At 42.1% G+C, this 9,008-nt stretch overlaps 1 protein-coding gene across 1 annotated transcript in view; it reads left to right on the top strand.

Moving 5' to 3' along the window:
- The first annotated feature begins 7,404 nt into the window (after positions 1 to 7,404).
- Positions 7,405 to 9,008, top strand: part of LOC121066408 (tubulin polymerization promoting protein) — a 56,361-nt gene continuing 54,757 nt past the window's right edge. The window contains 1 exon segment of the mRNA XM_040549897.1: positions 7,405 to 7,682. The gene's annotated coding sequence lies outside the window, so the exon portion shown is untranslated.

Here is a 9,008-nt window from a genome sequence, read left to right as displayed (position 1 = left end):
ACTAGCCAAGCTCTTCCTCAGGTACACATCAAAATGACTGGCACTGCCTCTTCAGCATTTGGATAACTGAATACATCTAATCAGGTTTACAGTGTTGTTACCATTAATATGTGATTTGAGAGAGAAAGTTTAGATCTCCCATTACATGCTGTATTGAGAAAAATTCTTAAGTCTTATCACAAAATCACAAGATGGCATATTTTGCAAGGAACCTCTGGAAGTCATCTGGTCCAACCAGGGACACCTAGAACTGCTTGTTCAGGACTATGTCCAGATTGCTTTTGAGTAGATCTGAGGAGGGAGACTCCACAACTTCTTTTGGCAACCTGTACAAGTGCCTCCTGATGTTCAGAGGGAACTTCCCATGTTTCAGTTTGTGCCCATTGCCTCTTGTCCTGTCACTGGGCACTGCTAAAAAGAGCCTGGTTCTATCCTGTTTTTACCCTCCCTTAAGGTATTTATATACATTGGCAAAATTCTCCTCTCAGCCTCCTTTTCTCCTAGCTGAATAGCTCTGGGTCTCTCAGCCTTTCCTCACAGAAGAGATGCTCCAGTGGTTTCATTATCTTTGTGGTCCTTCATTGTACTCTCTCCAGTAGGTCCACATCTTGTACTGGGTATCCTAGAACAGGAGACAGTACTCCAGGTGTAGCTTCACCAGGACTGAGTAGAGGGGAAGGATCTCTTCCCTCAGCTTGCTAGCAATGTGTGCTGATGCAGTGCAGATTAGTCCTGCAGTTTTTTCAAGCAGCAGCACTTTGCTGACTCATATTCAATTTGGTGTCCACCAGGACATCCAGGTTCTTTTCTGTCAATCTGCTTTCCAGCTGGGTTGGCCATCAGCCTGGGGTTGTTCCTCCCCAGTTGCAGGACTTTGCACTTCTCAGTGAAGTGCATGAGACTTGTCAGCCCACTTCTCCAGCCTGTCGGATGTCCCTCCAGATGGCAGTATGGAGCACTAGCCATTCCTCCCAGTCACCTGCAAAGTTCCTGAGGAGTCTGTCCCATCATTCAGATTGCTAATAAAGAAGTTGAACAGGACTCAGTCAATACTGGGACTCAGTATTGACTAGTATACTACTAGTTACTGACTTCCAACTAGACTTTGATAATAAATATGTTCAGAAAAGTTTTTGGGTTTTTTTGGTAAAATATACACAGCTGGCAAGCGGTAGTAACTTTTTTTTTTAAACCAGTAAAAAATAAGCTGCAAGAATAAGCACTCAGGCCAAAGATAATGTGGGAACAAAAGCAGTATCTGAATTGTGGAACTGGGATTTGGTATTTTCTCTACAAGTCAAAATGCTTTCTGTGACTCCACAATGCAAGTTGTATAAAGCCTGATTAGGCAACTTATTGGATAGGAACCTGATCTGATGCATAACCAGAACTGAGGTACTGTATGTAATAGAAACATCACTACTTTTTTTTTTTTTAAGGGAATGAGTGCTACATGAATTAACCTTCTACAGAGACAAAAACCTCTCCCATAAATGTTAAATGTTGGTAAGGGGACACAGACTCTTGTGGGATTGCACAGATCTTCACTCTTTGTTTTGCCGTCCATGTGACGTGGTCTTATCTCAGAATTTACATCTGCACTATTATAGAAAGTTTTGCTATTGTGCGTTTAAGCTCTTGTTTACACCCGCTCCCCTAAATGTCTCTGAATACAATATCCTTAACATAGTCACCTTCTTCAATCGACATTCCCTTAGTTTACAAAGCACACAGGCTGAAAAGGGAAGAGTCAGGGTCCTAAGGCCTAGCTTTCCTGTTCCAGAAAGCTGGAAGACCAGAGGTTGCCTTTTTTGTTTGTTTTTTTTAGAAAGTAATTTTTGCTGTCTTTGAAACACCTGCAGAAGAAAAGCTTGGAGTTGGGCCTAGATTCAGTATTGCCATTAACATGCCCCTGTGACATGGTTGGTCAGGATAACTGCACTCCCAATCATATATTGTCCAGTCAATGGGCACAAATTAGAATAATCTGTCTCCCTCTTCACTCTGTTTATTAGGTATTTATACACATTGCTAAGACCACAACCCCCCCCCCCCCCCCCCGAGACATCTCCTCAACCTGAACAGTTCCAGCTCTCTCAGCCTCTCCCTTCATCATCTTTGTGGCTCTGTGCTGGAATCACTCTAGTAAGTCTGTATCTCTCTTGTACTGAGGAGCCCAGAATGGTACTTCAGATGTAGCTTCACCAAAGCTGAATAGAGAGGAAGGATCACCTCTCCTGATCTGCTAGCAAAGCTATTCTGAATGCAGCCCAGAATAATAATGGCCACTTTTGATGAAAGGCTACATCTTGTGGTTAACTTGATATCAACCAGGATGCCAAGGGCTTTCCCTGCAGAGCTTCTTTCCATCTAGTGGGCTCCCAGCATGTACTGCTACATGGGGTTGTTCCTCCCCAGGTGCATGACTTTGCTCTTTTTCTTGGAGAACATCATGAGTTTCCTTTCTGCCCATTTCTCTAGCCTGTCCAGATCCCTCTGAATGGCAGGACACTTACCTGATCTGTCAGTCACTCCTCTCATTTTTGTAGCATCTGCAGGCCTGCTGAGGTGTACTCTGCCCCATTGTCCAGATCATTAATGAAGATGTTGAACAGAATTGGATCCATCATTTAGACCTGAGGTACTATGAGTAACTTGCTTACAACTGGACTTTGCACCACTGAACATAAACATCTGCTTAGGCCCAGACCTTCAGCCAGTTCTCAGTCCACCTCACTGTCTGCTAAGTATTTCATCCTTACATTGTCACCTTCTCTAAGAGGATGTTATGGAAGACAGCATCAAAAGAATTCCTAAAGTTAAAGTAAACAATATGCACTTCATCCACCCCACTATGCACCTCATTGTGAAAGCTATCGTGTTGTTTAAGCATGGCTTCCCCTTTGTCACTCAACAATGACTGCTCTTCATCACCTTCTTGTCCTGAGGTAGTTTGCTGCTTTTTTTTTTTAATCTATATGGATAGAGTGCCAGGATTTGGCAGAAATGCTGGTAGTTGAACTAGTAAAGCTAGTAATATAGGCTTAAAAATACAAAACAAAACAAACAAAACACCTTGAACCTTTAAGGGTCATGGAAAAAGTCTGTCAGGTAGAAAGCATATCTTACATGAATTCAGAAAGTATTCTCACTGTGCATAACATCAGTACATACTCCATAATCCATCTAACAGAGCTGGAAGAAAATGAGTTCTGAGCAGCTGTTGTCCAACGTTTGATTCTACTTGATTGATTGTCTTGCTGCTACTCACCAAGACTGCAAGAAGGCAGGGCAGAATGAAGTTCCTCCTCTACATGTTTGAAACAAACAAAACTAGAAAGGGGAAGCATGCATCTCAACAGCTGCCCATCCTGGTCCACATCTCTCTACTCACATTTCAGGCTATCTTGACATCTATGTAGAAAACAAAAACAGGTTATCCCTATGCTGCCATTTTGTGCTTGGAATTCATTCAGCACTATATTGCAGGAGTAACATGACAATTCAGATATGCTGCCACCATTACTAGGGATTTATTATTGGAAATAGAAGACAATGAAACATTCTTTGTACTTAGTGGTTTGTCTTACAAAGAAGCTGCATGATAAGACTGGATACTAGTTTTGCAGGAGAAAAAACCTCAGAAGCAGTCCTGTGAAGATCAGGATGTCCAGCTCTCTATATGCTTATGAGATGAACTGTACACCTGTTCAAAGCATGAGCAGCCAGTTTCTCCAGTAGAATACTGTGGGGAACAATGTCAAATGTTTTACTGCAATCCAGGTAAACAACATCTGCAGTTCCCCTCATCTACTAACTGAGTCATCTTGTCATAGAAGGAGGTGAAGTTAGTCAGGCAGAACTAACCCAACCCATCATAAATCCATGCTGGCTGCATCTGATCAATCGATTTTCCTGTATGTTTTGTGGGATGACATTCAAGCTGATCCATAAGCTTCCCTGGTACTGAGGTCAGACTGACAAGCCCATGGTTCCCTAAATTCTCCTTTCTGCTCTTCTTGTAGAGTGGTGTCACATTCGCTAACCTCCAGTCAACTGGGATCTCCCTGGTTAGCCAGGACTGCTGGTAAATTACTGAAAGTGGCTTGGTGAGCACTTCTGCCAGCTCCTTCAATACCCTCAAATGAATGCTGTCAGGCCCCATAGACTTGTGAAGGTTGAAATGGTGTAATACGTCACTTCCATATTCCCATTGGATTGTAGAAGCTTCATCTCATTCCCTGTCACCATATTCCAACTCAGAGGGCTGTGTACCCTGAGAACAATTGGCCATACTAATAAATTCTGAGGCAAAAATGGCATTAAGTTCCTCAGCCTTATCCTCAGCTTTCATCCTTATCTTTCCCTTCACATCCGATAAAGGATGGAGATTCTTCTTGGTCCTCCTTTTGCTGTTAATGTATTTATAAAATGTATGCTGTAATGTGTAAATGTGTAATGTATAATCTACAAAAGCATTTTTGTCGTCTTCTACTGCTCTAGCCAAACTGAATTCTAGCTGATCTTCGGATCTCCTAATTTTCTCTCTACACAAGATAAAGAAGAAAAATCATGAAACTGTAAGAGCATGGCTTTTGTTTTTAACAGAAAGAACTTCTTTTCCATATTTAAGTTATTATCAAAATGATCTTTGTTAATCTGCTTGTTGTACTGTGTCATAAGACTTTCCTGTGATCAGTTCTAGATTTTTTGTCATTGTGTAATAATAATAAAAATACTTTGTCAATTTATATTTCAGTCCAGAAATTAAAGATTTTAGACCCTCTAGTTGCTGACAGAATTGATGGAGTGCATCAATGAGTTTTAATTTTGTTGATTTTACGGTACAGGAGCATTTCAAGATTCTTTAAGGTTTCCTTGCTACACTGCTAGCTATATCTGGGGCTGATATAGACAAATTCTTAAGAAAATAACTTCTAAACAATAAAATGACAATCAATGTAAGTGGGGTGGCAAAAGTCATGATGGATGCTAAGAATCTCACATAAAAGTGTAGCTACAGGTCTTAAGTTAGCATTTCTAATGAAAAGAGATATAGCTGGTAATAAGTTCGCATACAACTGCTTTTAACTTATTAACTCAGTGTTTCACTAATCCTTAAATGAATGAGATTTTTGAAATTTGAAAATGAAAGGGAAGGGGAAATTTTAAAAAACTGTTATACTCATGAATTTCAGAGTATTTTTACTTTAAGCATTTTCCGGAAAGTGGAAAAAAGTCTTTGTTCAACTGAAATTTTAGATCAACTGTGTTATGTTATTTGACTTAAAAATATTTAGGTATGTTAGATAACATTAAGGTCTGCTGTTTATATTTAAATAAAAATGTCAACCTAAAGCAAAGTTCACATTTTATGAATTGTTCTGTCACTCCCTTTTCCATCAAATGGAATGTATGAAATGCCAGTCTTTTAAACAAATATGCTCCCTCTCTCGTTCCCTTAAATTATCAGTTTTCTAAGGTCTAACAGTGAGACAACTTTATATTTTTCCTGAAGCTCTAGATGGGGAAAGTTGATTTTCCTTGTAGGAATGGTGGAATTTTTGTTAAGTGAGGATTTTTAAAATCATTTTTATAATATGACACTCTATGGTTGTAGTTAAGATTTACAACACGTTTTAGTACAAAAATAATTTGTTTTCAAAGCTTGACAAAGGATATGGAGCTTAGCTTTTTTTAATATATTTTTTTCTCTTTAAACTGTGCGCTAAAGGAAAAAGTTGCATAGTTTAAGGGAACAAGGAATCTGTATTTTCTTTCCTTTAACCAATGCTGTATTTTGAAAGGAACCCAGTAAGAAACATAACAACTTTGCACAATAACTTTGCACAAAACAATAAAGCAATACGTATTTGTAGTAAGATCAGAAAAGTTAATATGTGTAAGTTCCTCTCCTTTCTCCAATTTTTTTTCTTCTTCTTTATCCTGCTGCTATCATGATTCTGACAAAACTGTAATCAAATCTAATCTATCACAATCAAATTTGGGTAATTCTGATTCTGCATGTATTTTGCTACTAGAAAGGAACATGGGCTGCCATGAAAAATTCTGTTAAGAGAAACATTATTACAGTCTACACTCTATGAGGTAGGGGAAATAGTTGAAAACATTGTAGCATCAGCCCCACATTAAACATTAGGTGAGTATTCTCCACTGGGCTACTTACTATACCTCATTTTTTGTTAATCTGTATTGCATTCATTTTTGCATTCAAAACTAGTCTCTCATTTACAAACCGTACCTTTCTTAATCTGTTTTTCAGTTGCAGGGTAGGGAATCTTTCTGAGGCAGCTCAAGTTTCATAAAGGGTAGGTTTCCTGTGCCTCATGGTAAAAGAGAAAACTTGTGAAAAAAAACAACAACATGATTTTGGTTTGCACTCTCAAAAGAGATTACAAATGTGTATGTCATACCCTACTGTAAAACCTATACCTGTAGTGCAGCCAAACTCAATCCTAATGTGAAGAGGCCTTAAAGCATTTATGAAGTGCTGGGTCATGCCTTAGAATACCAGAATAATAATATAAACTAGTTTAAAAATTATTATTCCAGTGTCTTAGTGCAAATATATATATAGACTTTTAAAAAGTCAGCTATATAACTATCTTGCATTTGAAAGATTGAGGCACCACTGCTCATTATTTGAATCTTTTTTCTTTTCTTCCTCATTTCTGCAGAAGGATTATTTTATTTCCAATACTTTAGCATAGCAATTACCAAGTTATGGTCCACTTAGATCTGGTGGACTCTGGTTTGATTGGACTCTGGTTATAAATTCAGAAGTGAGGATGCATGACAGATCATTAGACTTCTGCCAACTCCTGAACTGTCTCTTTTTAAATATTTTTGAGTGGATTTCTCCACACTGGTGCATCTGTTTACTGTGTCAACCCTAGACCTGGTCCTAAGCAGGTAGTGAGGTGGGAGACACAGCGTTTTGCGGAACACCTACTCCACTGCACAGTCCAGCCCATTCCTTCTTAGTTAATTATTTTTAATTGTTTGTTATTTGTCAACAAGCACAATTTATGACAAAATAGGCAGCCATCAGGATCAGAACCTGACAGAGGCGGCAGGACACAGGACCCGTGTCCTGCCAAGATGTTCCTTGGTTTCTGAATTTCCCTCCTGAAGGGAGCATAGGATACTAGAAATGGCAGAAGCTGCTACACCTGGCCTCAACTCTCATACTACCCGATGCAGGTTAATGCATGCACGCGCCCACCCCGTCTCTCTTAACTTCCTTACCGCTCCCGCCGCTAGGAGCTATCTCCTCCCGCTCGCGCGGCCTCCCCTCCACCTCTCCCTGGCCACCTGCTGCCGAGCACTGGGTAATAAGCAGGGAGGAGAGGAGAAACGCTGCTGGCAATAACCAGCCATTTAAGGCAGCAAAGGCAGAGGCTTCCCCTAGGCTGATTCATTACCTCACGCTTCGGGGAAGGCGCGAGCGAACGGCAGCTAGACAGCTCATCTGGCCTATGGAAGAGAGCGGCAGAAGGGGTCGGGCAGGCGGTGCCGAGCGCTCGCCAATGCCTGGACAGCGAGGGCGGGAGTTTGGCTGAGCCGCCGCGCCGGCTTGAGACGGGCTCCCAGTAGCGCCGACGCCAGAGAGAGAGTCAGGTTAGGCTGGTAGGACTTGCTGTTCCCTCGGAGAGCCGGCGGTAAGTACGCGCTTCTTGTGGGTGAAGCAGTTAGGCTCCTGAGCTCCCTCCCTCCCCCCTTCTTTTGAGCAGGGATGCTTCTTGCCCCCACCCCCTCATTAACCGAATGCAAATTAATTAGCCAGCAAGCTTTTTCAGCTTGCCGGCTAATTAGTTTGCATTCGGTTAATGAGGACCCAAGGGGAGGAGGCGGGAATGTTGAAGTAGCTGCACAGCACTGTCTCTTATCTGTGGTGCCTCGGTGGGATCAGAGTCTCTCCCAATAAGGCAGGGGTGCGCAGCCCTATGCTCCGTGCTGTCGTTATGTAACAGTCTCGGGGGACCGCGGGCAAGGGTGCGGTTGCTTCTTTTTGCAGGAGTAATCCATTACTGCTCCCCCTCTTCTATTTCGTTCCTTTTTTCCCACGAGACCCATGTGGAGGGGAGAGGGGCTCCGTGCAAAGCTGCTTTCGTTCCCCTGGCCCGCCGATCGGGATGGGGCCCCCAGTATCTGGCCTCAGCGGGTTCCTCCCGCTGCCGCACGGCGAAGAGACGCGCGATCGCAACCTGTGCGAGGGAGAAAGGGGTTGCTTTTTAGCTCCTGGGGACATTGCAGTAACAGGTTAGTGGATGGGCGGTGCTGCTGGTTGTGCGCGGCTGGCTAGCCCAGGTCTGGGTGAAGGTTTCTCCCAAAGGAGCTGGAAGAAAGATCCACCTTGCGTGCAGGCTAAATAAATTAATTTCTATATGTGCTTTGGAGCCGATATTCTGTTTTAGTTATTATCGGGAGACGGCAATAAAACCTTAGCCCCTGCAGAGCTACCTTATTGCATTCTTGTGCAGAGCAAGCAGTCAGTCCCCTTTTGTGAAGACGGATGGGTAGAGAAGCTTTTTTTTTTTTTTTTTCTTCCCCTCTCTGAAATGCCCAAGGAGCTTTGCCACTGAGAACCGCCCCTATATGACGTTCTCCATGAAAACTAGCATCTGGTATCAGAGAGTATTTACAGATTGCAGTATAACACCTGCAGGTATAAAGTTGAGAGCAGTACTCTGGGGTGAAAACCTGGATGAAACAAAATATTGTGAATTAATTGGTTCTCCCCGACCCTGGCTAACTAGTTTGAAAACCAGTAAAAACAAAAACACCAAGTCATCTGAAACATTAACAACTTTGTATCTTGCAGTAGATGCTGCTGGCAAGCGTCTTACCTGTTAATGTTTTGCAGGGTCTACATAGGGCAGGTGTGTGTGTGTGGTGGGCAGGGGGTGAAATTCTTGCTGACTTTTACAGAGGCTTGTATAACTGCTTATATTTCTTTAGAAAGAAAAGGAAGGGCCTGGCCCAAA

Source organism: Cygnus olor, chromosome 2 (assembly GCF_009769625.2).
Source record: "Cygnus olor isolate bCygOlo1 chromosome 2, bCygOlo1.pri.v2, whole genome shotgun sequence".
Lineage (NCBI taxonomy): Eukaryota > Metazoa > Chordata > Aves > Anseriformes > Anatidae > Cygnus > Cygnus olor.
The sequence above is the reverse complement of the archived record's forward strand: the minus strand, read 5'-3'. Positions and strand labels throughout refer to the sequence as shown.